Below are 15,733 nucleotides of genomic sequence, written 5' to 3'. Positions count from 1 at the left end.
TCGCTAAAGAAATGCAGTGGCAGTGGCAATGTGAGTTTTGTTGATCCAAACGAAATTTGTGGATAGGGCTAGTGAGGTATTTGCATTATTATCAGAGGAGGTATCTGGGGTGTATGAGGAAGTGAAAAAAGCCATTTTAAGTGCATATGAGCTTGTACCAGAAGCCTATAGACAACGTTTCAGGAGGGACCCTGGTCAAACCTATATTGAATTTGAAAGGATCAAACCGAGTAATTTTGATAGATGGATAAGAGCTTTAAAAATCAAGCAAACTTATGATGCCCTTAGGGAGGTAATTATTTTGGAGGAAGTCAAAAATTAATTGTCTGAAGAAATGCAAACTTATGGAAGAGCAGAGAGTTAAACTGTAAGGTTAGCAGCTGAAGTGGCTGATAATTATGAGCTGCTTCATAAAACTCGGATTGGCTTCCAGAATCAATTTCAGTCCATGAGGAATAGAAATTGGGGCAAAGAGAAATCCTCATGTGGAAAGGGAAAGGTAGATCTCAGCGAAGATCATAAGGATAATTTACCACAGGGATTTAAAAAAAACCCTTGAGGGGGACAAAGGAGCTAAAAAGCTCCAGTGTTTTCGTTATAATAAAGTGGGCCACATGAAATCAGTGTCGGTGGGCTGGGGAAAGCCAGCTGTAGGAAAACCAGACAAGCCTGGGAGTTTTGTTAGGCTAGTAATAAAAAGCACAAGGAAAGTTATAAAACTGCCTCAGAGTGTACAAGATGATCAGAGATTGATTATGGAGGAAGCGCCAAATCTGCTTAAAAAATATTATTGCGAGGGTAAAGTTTATTCACATAGGCCAGGAGTAGCAAGTAAAGAGATTACAATATTAAGGGACACAGGATCCTCTCAGTCTGTAATGCTGAAGGATGAGGAGATATGTACTCCTGAGGGGCTATTGCCAGAGAAGGTACTCGTAACAGGAATTCATGGTGAGACAAAAAGTGCTCACTTATGTAAAGTGAGGCTAGAGAGTCCAAAGAAGAGCGGAGAATTTGTGATAGGAGTACTGGACAAACTCTCAGCTCCAGGAATACAATTTGTCCTTGTAAATGATATAGCTAATTCACCGGTAAGAGTGCTGCCTACTCTAGTTGAAAAGCCATTGGAGACGCAGGTAACTGAAGAAATGAATGTTTTTTTCAAGAATTTTTCCTGATTATGTGGTCACAAGATCACAGAGGCATACATTGAAGCAGGAGAGATCAAAAAGCACAGAAAAGGAAGCTGTCATAGCTTTATCCAATACTTCTTTGATCAGATAAGTGGCACAGAGCAGGAGCAAATAGGTTAACATGCAAGTATCTTTAGCTCTGCTATACTTAGAGTTACAACAGAAAGATGAGAACTTAAAACAGTTGTATCAAAAGGCATATACAGAGAAGGAGAGTGAATGCCTTCCTGTGTGTTATTACTTAACAAATGATGTCTTAATGAGGAAATGGAGACCATCATACATTCAAGCAGACGAGAAATGGGCAGAGATTCATCAAATCATTTTGCCAGTAGGGTGTAGAAAGGAGGTGTTGCAAGTGGTGCATGAGCTACCACTTGGAGGACATTTAGGGGTGAGGAAAACACAGGCTAAAATACAAAGACATTTTTACTGGCCTGGACTATACAAGGATGTAGTTGAATTTTGCCAGATGTGTCACACATCAGCTAATCGGAAAACCACAGGCCGTAATAAAACCTGCACTTTTACTACCTATTCCAGCATTTGCGGAACCTTTCACAACAGTATTGATTGGTTGCATAGGTCCTCTACCTCAAACAAAAAGTATGAATAAGTATTCATTAACAGTAATGGATGTATCTACTAGATTTCCAGAGGCAATTCCATTACGCAGCATCACAGCTAAAAGGGTTATAGAAGAATTACTTAAATTGTTTTACTAGATCAAGGATCCAACTTCACTTCTAAACTATTCAAGGAGGTTATGGATAACTTGGGAATAAAGCAATTTAAATGTACTTTGTACCATCCAGAATCGCAGGGAGCGCTAGAGAGATGGCATCAAACATAAAGACCATGTTGAGGGCTTATGGACGTGATTATCCAGATGATTGGGATAAGGGAGTTCCATTTGTACTTTCTGCGATCAGAGATGCAGCAAATGAATCAACCAAATTCAGTCCATTTGAATTAATTTTTGGGCATGAAGTAAGAGGACTGTTAAAATTGATTAAGGTGAAATTAATACATCAGAATTCGGAGACCACCCATTTAGACTCTGTGTCAAATTTTAGAGAACGATTAAATAGAGGTGGAGCGTTGGCTAGACAGCATTTAAAAGTATCACAGCATAAAATGAAACGGGAAGTGGATTATAAATCACAAATTTGCAATTTTTCAATTGGGGATAAGGTATTGGTGTAACAGGTGAGCCTTTAAAAGCCAGGTTTAGTGGGCCTTATCAAATTGAGAGGACATTGAGTGAGGAGAACTACTTGATAAGGACTCCAGACAGGAAAAAATCTCCTAGTGTGTCATGCAAATATATTCAAAAGGTATTTTGATAGGGAAGGAAAGCAAGAGGAGAAGTGTTAATGATTACAGCACAGAAGGAAGAACCAAGTTCAGAGGATTCTGAATTGGACATTTGTCAAATCAAATTGGACAATGAGGAAGTTGTCAAAAATTGGGATAAATTATTGAGTTACCTTCCACAAGAAAATCTAAATGACCTGAAAGAGTTATTACTATCATATGGGAAAATATGCAGAAATAAACTGGGAAGTACTAACCTAATTGTGCATGATATAGATATAGGAGATGCTGTTCCAATTAAGCAACATCCTTATAGACACAGGTTTAGAAGGAGATAGAGCGCATGCTCCAAGATGGCATAATCGAAGTGAGTTACGTGACTGGAGCTCAGCCATAGTCATGGTACCAAAGCCAGATGGTATCTCAAAGTCAACACCGTTACAAGGACTGATGCATATCCAATTCCATGGTTGGAGGACTGGGTCAAAAAATTGGTAGGAGCAACTTAAATTTCTAAGTTGGGCTTGCTCAGAGGCTACTGACAAGTACCTCTATCAGAGACAGCAAAGGCAATTTTGGCATTCGTAACGCCAAAAGGTCTATACCAGTTCAAAGTCATGCCATTTGGTATGAAAAATGCGGCAACCACATTTCAGAGACTGACTAATAAGGTCAGTGCAGGGTTACCCAATTGTGTGGTCTGTATTGATTTTTAGTCACTCATGGAAGGAACATCTTCAGCATTTATTGGACTTGTTTGATCGACTTCGGAAGGCAGGCTTGGTGGTAAAACTAGCTAAAAGTGAATTTGCCAAAGCCTAAGTCACCTTTCTGGGCCATGTTATTGGACGTGAAAATGAAAGTAATTGGACAATTTCCCACACTGTTGATGAAGAAAGCAGTACTGCGGTTCCTGGGATTGAGTGGATTTTCCTGAAAGTTTGTGCTGAACTTGAGCAGTGTGGCTGCTCCACTCACTGAATTGTTTAAAAAGGGCAAGACGTTTCAGTGGATAGCGGACTGTCAAAAGGCATTTGACAGCCTAAAACCTGTGTTAACCACTTCCCCAGCATTTGCCACACTGGATTACACAAAGCCTTTCAAGGTGGCTATCGATGCCAGTGATGTGGGTGTTGGTACAGTGCTCCTGCAAGCAGATGACGAGGATTTAGAAAGACCCATTGTATATTTTTCCAGCAGATTGAACATTCATCAACAGAAATATTCAACGGTGGAGAAAGAGACTTTAAGCTTAGTGTTGGCATTGCAACATTTCAATGTTTATATTACAAACAGTGCATCTGAGATAATTGTATACACTGATCCTAACCTATTGACATTTGTGGAAACATTTACGGACAAAAATGTCAGACTATTTAGATGGAGCTTGTTGTTCAGCTATTCAATTTGACAATTGTTCATGTGGCAGGTTTCAAAAACGTGATTGTCGATGTGTTATTGAGGCTCGAATGAGATACGGAGGTGTTTGGTGGCGGGTGTGCCGCAGCCTGAACTTGCGTGTGGTTGTGCATGTTTGCATGTTTATAGTTCGTATGGTGTATGTATGTGTTTATACTACTAACCAAGCTTTTGAAGGGTTTTAAAAATGAAGCCATCTTTTGGTATTGATGGTTCTTTTTTTTAAGGTAGATGTCATAAAGCTGGTTCCTTAATTTCTAAAAGCTGTTCCTTTTCTCAAGGATACTATGTCCTTCGTTTTTTTTTTCAGAGGTGTTATGAATGCTCCCGGTGCTGATTAGACTGATTGACACAGAGATTAAAGGGTATTGAGAGGCCTTTTTGTTTATATGTAAACACATGAGATTTCAGGCCAAAGTGGTCATGTTTCCGAAGTGACCTGTATAATGAAAGGGGAGTGGTCAGCTTCCTAGCAGTAGGTCAGTTCAGTACTAGTTGGGAGTTCAACAGTGAGCTATGTGGAATCATACTGTTTAGCGCTCTCGCACTCTGTCTCTAACTTCAACCTGTAAGCATCTGTTCCATTTTTTTTTACTGGTCTTTAAGGGTGTTTGCCGATTGGGACTGTTGTGTATATTCGGCACAGCATAATTAAGTCTATTTTGGATAGACTGAGTTCTGTAGGGGTTCTTTATTCTGTTCTTTGTGTTTCATTGTGTAATTTTGTGAATAAATTCTTTGTCTGCTTTAAACCCTGGTGGTCAACCCAGCTAGCTTACTCTGGGTAACGTTCACTGTACACTTACTGAAACAACTTGCAAAATTACGGCCTGAGTAGCCTGCTCAAGGATGTTTTGAGTGGTCTGGCCTAGTCCATAACAGACGGATGTGTTTAGCATGCTTCAGATGAACACTACCTGAAAAGCAGGTCTCCTTTTTTTTTCCTGTTCTGGTGCTAGGCTCTCATTGGAGACCATTTCTCCTACACCAATTTTGAGAGGTACATTCATCACTCTAATTTTATTTAACTGTGCCAGTTTGTTTGTGATCAAGTGATAATCCAGAGATTATCTTTGATGTTCTGCGTATTAAAAATTTTAACACTCTTCATAGTCCAGTCAGCCTAACATTTGTGGTAGTTAAATTACTTGAGAAGATTCAGAGAGATAAGGTATACGTGCATTTGGAAAGACTGGGTTTGATTAGGAATAGTCGGTATAGCCTCGCTCGTGGAAGATTTGTGCCTGACAAATCTTTGCATTCCTTGAAGTGACCAGGAACGTTAACGAGGGCAAGGCAGTAGCTAAAGTCTGTATGGATTTCAGTAAGGCCTTTGATAAGATTCCACATGGTTGGCTGTTCTGGAAGGTGAGATTGCATGGAATCCAGGGGGGCCTGGCAAATTGGTTACACAATTGGCTTATTTGTAGGAAGGAGAAGGCAATAGTGGAAGGATGCCTATCGGACTAGAGGCCGGTGACTAGTGGAGTGCCTCGGGGTCAGTACTGTGCCAATTGCTGTTTATTATCAATAATTTGGATGAGAATGTGAAAACATGATTAGTAAGTTTGCAGATGGCATTAAAATAGGCAGTATTGTGGACACTGAGGAAGATTATCAGCAATTGTAGCGGGACCTTGATCAGCTGGAGAAGTGAAACGCGAAATGGCAAATGGAGTTTAATCCAGATAAGTGTGAGGTCTTGCATTATGAAAATAATGGTAGGAGTTTCATGGTGAATGGTAGGGCCTTAAGGAGTGGAGTGGAACAGAGGGACCTTGGAGTTCAGGTACACATTTCTCTGAAAGTGGAGTCACAGGTAGATAGGGCAGTGAAGAAGGTTTCTGTCACATTGGCCTTCATCAGTCAGATCATTGAGTATTGAAGTTGGGAAGTTATGTTGCAGTTGTATGGAGATGTGATCTATATGGACCTCAGTAAGGCGTTTGACAAGGTTCCTCATGGGAGACTGATTAGATCTCATGGAATACAGGGAGAACTAGCCATTTGGATACAGAACTGTCTCAAAGGTAGAAGACAGAGGGTGATGGTGGAGGGTTGTTTTTCAGACTGGAGGCCTGTGACCAGTGGAGTGCCACAAGGTTCTCTACTTTTTGTCATTTACATAAATGATTTGGATGTGAGCATAAGAGGTACAGTTAGTAAGTTTGCAGATGACACCAAAATTGGAGGTGTAGTGGACAGCGAACAGGGTTACCTCAGATTACAACAGGATCTGGACCAGATTGGCCAATGGGTTGAGAAGTGGCAGATGGAGTCGCAGGTAGGTAGGATAGTGAAGAAGGCATTTAGTATGCTTTCCTTTATTGGTCAGAGTATTGAGTACAGGAGTTGAGAGGTCATGTTGCAGCTGTACAGGACATTGGTTAGGCCACTGTTGGAATACTGCATGCAGTTCTGGTCTCCTTCCTATCGGAAAGATGTTGTGAAACTTGAAAGGGTTCAGAAAATATTTACAAGGATGTTGCCAGGGTTGGAGGATTTGAGCTATAGGGAGAGACTAAAGCGCTCTGCTAGGAGGCGTCCAGTCTCCCCAATGTAGAGGAGACCGCATCGGGAGCAATGGATACAATAAATGATATTGGTGGATGTGCAGGTAAAACTTTGGATGTGGAAGGCTCCTTTGGTGCCTTGGATGGAGGTGTGGGTGCAGGTTTTGCAATTCCTGCGGTGGTAGGGGAAGGTGCCAAGACGGGAGCGTGGGTTGTAGGTGGGCATGGACCTGACCAGGTAGTCACGGAGGGAATGGTCTTTGCGGAAGGCGGAAAGGGGTAGGGAGGGAAATATATCCCTGGTAGTCGAGTCCGTTTGGAGGTGCCAGAAATGTTGGCAGATGATTTGGTTTATGTGAAGATTGGTAGGGTGGAAGGTGAGCACTAGAGGTGTTCTGTCCTTGTTATGGATGGAGGGTTGGGGTTTGAGCACGGAGGTGCGGGATGTGGATGAGATGCGTTGGAGGACATCTTTAACCGCGTGGGAAGGGAAATTGCGGTCTCGAAAGAAGGAGGCCATCTGGTGTGTTCTATGGTGGAACTGGTCTTCCTGGGAGCAGATATGGCGGAGGCGGAGGAATTGGGAATAGGGTATGACATTTTTGCAGGAGGTAGGGTGGGAAGAGGTGTAATCCAGGTAGCTGTGGGAGTCGGTGGGTTTGTAAAAAATGACGGTGTCAAGTTGGTCATCATTAATGGAGATAGAGAGGTCCAGGAAGGGGAGAGAGGTGTCAGAGATGGTCCAGGTAAATTTGAGGTCAGGGTGGAATGTATTGGTGAAGTTGATGAATTGCTCAACCTCCTCGCGGGAGCACGAGGTGGGGCCAATGCAGTCATCAATGTAGTGGAGGAAGAGGTGGGGAGTGGTGCCGGTGTAATTACGGAAGATGGACTGTTCTACGTAGCCAACAAAGAGACAGGCATAGCTGGGGCCCATACAGGTGCCCATGGCTACCCCTTTGGTCTGGAGGAAGTGGGAGGGTTTGAAGGAGAAATTAAGGGTGAGGACCAGTCCGGCCAAACGAATGAGTGTCGGTGGAAGGTTATTGTTGGGGACGTCGGGAGAGGAAGAAACGGAGGGCTTGGAGGCCCTGGTCATAGCGGATGGAGGTGTAGAGGGATTGGCTGCATATGTGGTTCCCTTTGATCTCATTGGTATTTGTTGGTTTTCACTTACTGCATCCACAGCATGCCACTTTTTTCTGTGTCCTTTACTATATATCATTGATATTTGATTTGTCAAGTTATGGCTGCTACACAGATTGTCAACTATTTAATTGCTTTGTTTGAAGCCTAATCAGAGGTAAGTTAGCAGTGCTAGCTTTACATACAAAGGCAAAATACTGCAGATGCTGGAAATCTGAAATTAAAAGTGAAAATGTTCAAAATAGAAGACCAGGTAGCATCTGTGGAGAAAGAAACAGTGTTAACAATTTCAAATTGATGGGCTTTTATTGGAATTAATGAAAAACTGGAACATTAACTCTTTCTTTTTTCCATAGATGCTGCTTGACTTGCGGAAAAACTGAGCAAATCTGAAGTTATTTCTAAATATTTTACAAAGGAGTCTGTGTTGGCAAGGTACAAAATTTAAGAATCTGTGTAGAACATAAGTAATAATTAAATAGTTAGTATGCATATAATGTTTGAGTGAATTATTAAGTAAGGGATCACCCTGAACTTGCAGAATAGAAAAGCATCTTGAGGACTCGAGGTCTGTGCAAAGTTTGAAGTTGTTATCCCATTTAAAAGTGCATTAGTGTAAATATACCAATTGTCCAATATGGGACAAACTCAGTTTCACAAAAGAATTACTGGACAAACCCCCTGCCATTTTTTGAGTTCATATTTTTCCCCAGAGAGCCATGTGCAACTTCCATGTGACGCTGTCTTGATCTTAGCTACTTGACATTTCCTATCTGCAATTACTTTATATGGGTGGAAGCTAAATGTGTGATGTATCATATGACAAACAACATGTTTGAAAAATCTGTGTGTACTCTGTGTCTCTTGCTTCTATTGTGCAAGTTTATACATCTTGATGGATTCCAAAAAAAAGTTGGTCTTCTTTTTATCCATAGTCTTCAGTGGTAAGCAGGTGAAAGTGAGGACTGCAGATGCGAGAGATTAGAGTCAAGAGTTGGCACTGGAAAAGCGCAGCAGGTTAGGCAGCATCCGAGGAGCAGGAGAGTCAATGTTTTGGGCAAAAGCCCTTCATCAGGAATGAGACTGTGAGCTGAGGGGGTGGTGAGATAAATGGGAGGGGGTGGAGCTGAGGGGAAGGTAGCTGAGAGTGTGATAGATAGATGAAGGTGGGGGTGAAAGTGATAGGTCAGAGGGGAGGATGGAGCAGATAGGTGGGAAGAAAGATGGACAGGTCATGAGGGCAGTGCCGAGTTGGAAGGTTGGATCTGGGGTAAGGGGGGGGGAGGGGAAATGAGGAAATTGTGAAATCCACGTTGATGCCATTGGGTTGGAGAGTCCCGAGGTGGAAGATGGAGCATTCTTCCTCCAGGCGTTGGGTGGTTAGTGAGCGGAGGTGGTGGAGGCCCAGTTTCTGCATGCCCTTGGCAGAGTGGGAGGGGGAGTTGAAGTGATTGGCTACAGGGTGGTGGGGTTAGTTGGTGCGGGTGTCCTGGAGATGTTCTCTGAAGCACAGAGAAATTCAAGTTTTGTCAATAAACAAGAGGGCTTCAAAGAGCATCTCTGGGACGCCCAAACCAAACAACCCCACTGCCCCGTGGCTGAACAGTTCAACTCCCCTCTCACTCTGCCAAGGATATGCAAGAACTGGGCCTCCACCATCGCCACTCCCTAACTCCCGATGCCTGGAGGAAGAACGCCTCATCTCCCACCTCAGGATCCTCCAACCCCATGGGATTAATGTGGATTTCACCAGTTTCTTTATTTTCCCCTCACCCCACGTTTATCCCAGATCCAACGTTCCAACTTGGCACCGTTCTCATGACCTGTCCTACCTGTCCATCTTCCTTCCCACCTATCTGCTCCATCCTCCCCTCTGACCTATCACCTTCACCCCCACCTTCATCTACCTATCGGACTCTCAACTATCCCCCCCCCCCCCCCCCCCCCCTCGGCTCACAGCCTCATTTCTGATGAAAGGCTTTTGCCTGAAATGTCGACTCTCCTGCTCCTGGGATCCTGCCTGACCTGCTGTGCTTTTCCAGCAGCACAATCAGTTGACATTACTCAAATGTATTTAGGACTGCATTTAAAACATGATTTCCCAGGAAATTGCAAAAGGATATATTGAAGAATAATTACGTCATTTTTTGTTCTCCGTAAATGCCAAACAAAAATCAACTGAAAAGAATAAAAATACAGACCTGCTGTATAATAATCTCAGATTAGGTACATGCATCACAGAAGTACTAACTTGTTCATGGCTAGAATTAAATGACAATCAGTTGTTGCGTTGATGTGCATTTAGCTGCCCCTGTATATAGGCTGCATTTAGGTTTCAGTTTTCACTCCTGTGGGGAAAAGTAGTATTAATCTGTATGTATGTTGTTTACCAACTTAAACTGAGGCTTTGCTATATATGCAAGTGTCTATATGCAAATAAACATAGGTACATTTTTGCTTTAGGTTGAATTATAAACCAGTTAATGAATGGTGTTTTTGTGTCAGATATTTGAGCTGGCTCGTTAATATTGCAAATTTATGCAACAAGAATTTTGTAAGCATGGTTAAATTCCTTTTGAATGCAGGAATATTGCTATTCCAGAAAATTGGGTCACATAAATTTAATGGCTTCCTTATTAGTGGTTGCTAACATTTCATCTCTAATTATGGGTATCATTTTATGCAAATTAGAAATTTTGCAAGGTAACTTTAATATAGATTAACCCACTTAATCCCTGACTATTTTAAGAATATGAATTATTTTGTGTTATTTGTTGAATTATGTTTATAATGACTGGGGAAAGTTATTAGTTAAATGAAAATTAGGGATTTACATTTCATATTTTGAATTGTTTGAAAATAATAGTTATCTTTTTGGTTTCCAATATGATAGAAATATCAAGTTTGTTTTAAGCATAATATGTAGGTGCTTCCTGTAGAAATGCTAATGTAAGTTTGATTTTCCTTTTTTAAAAATTTATTTTTACTTATCGGGGGATCAAACTTTATGCTTGTATTAGTATATACACTACTGACATGGTGATTGTCAGTAGAATGTATTTTAATTGTCTTTTGAAAAACAATTTCTGTCAAGACCTGTGTTTGTGAAAAAAACTAACTGCCCAAAGTAGTTGTACATAACCAGTTTTTGCCTTTCACCACAATTGATAACAATTAATTGTTGTCCTGCTCCATGGAACTGTCTTAGCTCAGCTATTCCAATGACCCTTGCTAGCATATCACTGACAAAAGTGTATCTAACTTAATTTCACAACTCTACGACTCTATAACTGCATTTCTGCAGTCACCTTACAACTCCATATACAGGATGTGTTTGACCCCCTCTTCATGCTTGTCTATGTGTTGCATTATGCTTCTGTGTGTATAATAAACTAAACAACTCCTTTGCATCCTTGATTTACCTTGTTGCCTTTCGATGCTGACATGTAGTCTTTGATGAATCATAACTTTCCACAGCTTAACATCAAGACAAAAACCATCAGTTTTAGCTTCACTCACAACCTTTTGCTCTGTTGCCACTGATCTTTCCTCCCCTCGTAGTTTTAAGTTCAATCAGAATTACAAACTTGACCTGTGTAAGAGCTGTATGACTGTCATCTCCATAATGCATTGCTCTCAAGTTTCTTTTGCTGAACTCCTTCTATTTGTCATTCATGAACTCAAACTTGTATAAATAGCTATAAAATGCATCCTGTTGCACCCTAAGTTTTCCCTGCTCATCAATGTTGTTTTCACTGACCTAGGATGCCTCCTCATCTTGCAGCATATTGAAGATATATCCTTTAAATCTCCTTTTGCATTCACTTTCCTCCTCCATCCAAAAAAACACCATCACCATTCCTCCTCACCCCACATTGATCACCTTAACACATTCTCAAAACCTGCCACTTCTGTCATGATTTTGCTCAGTCCTAATTTTTAACTTTATTACTCGGTGTTCTTTTTCCTTGAATCTACCTGTGAAGTATCATTGCTGTTCTTTAAACGCATTATGTAGATCTAATTGTAAGAACTGAAGGAAAGCCTGACTCTGTTCCAAGACAAAGGTGTGCTAAGACCCTAATCAAAGAATTGCTGTATGTTGATACTTTTGTGCAAGCATTTTACATGGAAAAGCACCTTCAGCAACAAATGGACAGCTCAGTATTTGTAAAGAGATTGGTTTGACCATCAACATTGGGAAGATAAAAGTCCTGATTGAGTTTTGTCACCATCTGAGATTGCCACCATTTATCATCAACAATTTGACCCTTGAGGTTGTAGATAGCTGTGCATATCTAGGTGCTACAATCAACAGTAATCTGCCAGATGATAATGAAATCAATGCTTCCATTGCAAAAACTGCAGCTGTTATTCTCAGACTGAATAAGTGTGTGTGGAACAGCAGTAACTTGACAGATAACATCAAACAGAGAGCATAGCAAGCATTTGTCCTCTGCACACTGAGTGTTGAGACAGGACAACATATGCTAGGCATGTGAAAGACTGATTAGTTTCCATGTTGTTCATCTCAGAAATATGTTTGGCATCTCTTGTCAGCACGAGTTCATCAACTCAAGTACTAGAGCTAATTTCATCAGTGTAATGTGTTGCTAAGCCAATAACATCTGCACTAAAGAACCAGCAGTTTCACTGTGGGTTGTTCTCAGTTTAAAATGGCAGGATATGCGTAAATGCAAATTAGGAGCACATGTTTAGGAATTCTTGGAAAACATAGTTATGTATTTTGTGTTCAATACAACTAAATTGAATCTCTTTTATTCTAAGTTTTAACTTTTCCTTTTAATTTTATTGGACATAAGATCTATAGCAATGATAAATCCTCAGCTTTGAAGTCGAAACAAAATTAAAGCTAAAATATAAACAAATAGTGGAGTGATTTAATTGGCTTTCTTTTTATTGGTATATGTTGCTGATTGCTCATGTGTGATTTGACATTTTCATATGTCATTAAGTTTCGGTCATTGTAGATTTTCTTCTTGCCTTGGTCTAGAAAGTAGCACTTGTTACCCTTAGGTTCTGTAATTAGTGTTTTGCTTGTAATTTACTTTTTCATGATTTAAATATTTTGACCAATTGAATACAAGTGTAAAACATATTTTGCAAGCAAATTCTCAGTCATGGTACATAGATGCTGTGTTCTTAATATAACTAGTTTCTCTTTCATGACCTTACATCAATGTTGAAAATGTGTTGCTGGAAAAGCGCAGCAGGTCAGGCAGCATCCAAGGAGCAGGAGAATCGACGTTTCGGGCATGAGCCCTTCTTCAGGAGCCCTTACATCAATGTTGCAAGGAAGTAACAGGGATTGGATATGAGGTGTTGAAAGTGAACGCTAGAAATCTCATCCTGAAGAAAAATGTAGATAATGGCAGAGCAAGAAGTTGCGTGTTGTAAAATTGCTTTTGAGTTATCCATAATTGAGTAAATAGCATAATGTATTTTCATACAGGTTTCACTGTGTGGATGCAGGAATTTAAAATAGAAAAGTCATGATTTGAAAATGTGACAATTGAGTTTAAATCATCCAGACAGCAGTCTTATCCAGATGCAAACCATGAATATGTAAGTTTAATCGATAATGATGGATAGCTAATGTAATTTATACAATTTGTTGAATATTCGTTCACACTGCTGTTGGCACAGTTGCAAGTCACCTTTTTTGCTTTTAGCTGGAGTCCGTTTACTTATTATTAAATGTGTTCAAGTGATTTGTTACAGTTTTAAATAAACACACAAGTGTATATGAAGTATGAAAGTTATCATTATTGTTTTTCTGCAGAGAGGTGGTTCTAATGTCCCATGTCAGCGTTTTGCTTAACTTGGGAGTTGATTAATTGAACAATTAGGAACCTGACTTAAAACAAAACAAAAATGAATCACTCTAAAATAATACCATAAAAGGTTTTGCCCAAGAGCAGCAGTGATAGCTGCTAAATATTCAGTTGATTTTAATACTTAGTGCAGTTTTTAAAAATAGAAGCAATTAACCACATTCTCCTGTGACATCTTTAAGAAGGTCCATTTAATTAGAGAGCAATTTAAAAATGCCTTGGGAAGTTAGTACTTGCACTTCTTCGAGTTTACAGTCAAGGCAGTTTTGTCGGATAAGCTTTGCTAAATTTGAAATTAGAGCAATAAAATCTCTTACAATCATTCTTTATTTTGACATTGCAATTTGTTCATTTCACTCTCTGATTTTAGTAGAAAATTAGTATTTGCCGGGGAAAGAAGTGTTAGGGGAATGATTTAATTTTTTTAGTTGCTTATAAAGGGTTTTAAGGCTTTTTTAAAATTAACAAAATTGGAAATTGCTGTATAAACTCAGCAGGTCAGGCAGCATCTATGGAGAGAAAACATAGTTAACATTTCGGGTCCAGCGAGCTTTCTTTAGAACTGCTCAGTTTTATCAGCAATTTCTGATTTTGTTTCTGATTTCCAACATCTGCAGTTCTTTGTCTGAAATTGCTCTCCAGCTCAGTTGTCCCTTAAAACATAGTCCTTCCCTTTATCTCTAGCTTCAGGCCCCATGATTTGCAACTCTGTTTTTCCCATCTGCAGCCCATCCATTCTATCTGTCTGACTTTGTCTGAACCAGCTTGGTTTCAGTGTTCTTTAACAGCTTCTCCAGTTTATATATTTAATCTCCATTTTCTTGACAGTTGGTCTTATGGAAAAAAAAAGTAATTAAGATATTGAATTAAATGATAAGGATCTCACAGGCAATTTGAGCCATACAAAACAGAAAATAGTGCAGTAAGATTGGGGGTTTGGGGAGGTAAGAAAAGAAGGAGCAGCAAGTAAACACGGAAGGATGTCAGAAGTCATTGCTGGAATACTAAAACAGTGGAGCACATTTTTCTCAATGGATTCTATTGTACTTCTGCATGAAATGGAGCAGTCTGACACTGGTAGATCAAATCTAAATGAACTGACAGAGTGATCAGACCAGACTACAATTACAATTATATTTACCCATCATCTTTGCAAAATGCAGGAAGGGGCAAATGGGATTGAAAATCAATCATGGTGTTATTGAATGGCAGAACAGGCTGAAAGGACCAAATAGCCTACTTCATCTCTGTTTTCTAGGCAATAGGAACACGAATAGGCCATTCAGTCCTTCAAGCCTGCTTCCATCATTCAATAATGATCATGGCTGAACTGACATTTCTCACATCCTCTTTCCTGTCCTTTCTCCAAAACCCTTGACTCTCCTTCTGCTCAAGAATTTAGCTATCTGTGCCTTAAATATATGCAAGGACTCTCCCACCATAGCTATCTGTGGCAAGGAATTCCAAAGACACTCGACCCTCTGCAAAAAGGAACTCCCCCTCATCTCAGACTTAAATTGATGTCCCTTAATTCTGAAACTATACCCTCTTAACCAATATACCCCCATGAAGGAAAACATCCTCTCAGCGTTTACTCTGTCAAGCCCTTAAAAATGCTGTATGTTTCAATGAGATCATCCCTCATTTTTCTAAATTGCAATGAGTAGTCCCAATCTGTTTTACCTTTGCTCATAAGATCATCCCTCGATTCAAAGATTGTGAGAAGATTTGTAGCTCGGGTGCTCGTTGTTGTGGTTCTGTTCGCTGAGCTGGGAATTTGTGTTGCAGACGTTTCGTCCCCTGTCTAGGTGACATCCTCAGTGCTTGGGAGCCTTCTGTGAAGCGCTTCTGTGATATTTCCTCCGGCATTTACAGTGGTTTGTCTCTGCCGCTTCCGGTTGTCGTTCCAGCTGTCCGTTGCAGTGGTCATTATATTGGGTCCAGGTCGATGTGCTTATTGATTGAATCTGTGGATGAGTGCCATGCCACTAGGAATTCCCTGGCTGTTCTCTGTTTGGCTTGTCCAATAATAGCTTAAAAATGTGTTGCTGGAAAAGCGCAGCAGGTCAGGCAGCATCCAAGGAGAAGGAGAATCGACGTTTCGGGCATAAGTCCTTCCTCAGGAATGAGGAGGGTGTGCCAAGCAGGCTAAGATAAAAGGTAGGGAGGAGGGACTTGGGGGAGGGACGTTGGGAATGCAATAGATGGAAGGAGGTTAAGGTGAGGGTGATAGGCCAGAGAGGGGGTCGGGGCGGAGAGGTCGGGAAGAAGATTGCAGGTCAAGAAGGTG

At 40.6% G+C, this 15,733-nt stretch overlaps 1 protein-coding gene across 2 annotated transcripts in view; it reads left to right on the top strand.

Annotated features, from left to right (window-relative positions):
* Positions 1-15,733, top strand: part of dagla (diacylglycerol lipase, alpha) — a 388,180-nt gene that overhangs the window by 78,796 nt on the left and 293,651 nt on the right. The window contains exon 4 of one of the 2 annotated variants that reach the window (XM_043706006.1): positions 7,945-8,023. The exons of the other annotated variant lie outside the window; for it this stretch is intronic. The gene's annotated coding sequence lies outside the window, so the exon portion shown is untranslated. The remainder of the gene's footprint in view (positions 1-7,944; positions 8,024-15,733) is intronic. 2 annotated transcript variants of the gene reach the window in all.

Source organism: Chiloscyllium plagiosum, chromosome 16, assembly GCF_004010195.1.
Source record: "Chiloscyllium plagiosum isolate BGI_BamShark_2017 chromosome 16, ASM401019v2, whole genome shotgun sequence".
NCBI classification, from domain to species: domain Eukaryota; kingdom Metazoa; phylum Chordata; class Chondrichthyes; order Orectolobiformes; family Hemiscylliidae; genus Chiloscyllium; species Chiloscyllium plagiosum.
This window is presented reverse-complemented; position numbering and strand designations above follow the sequence as displayed.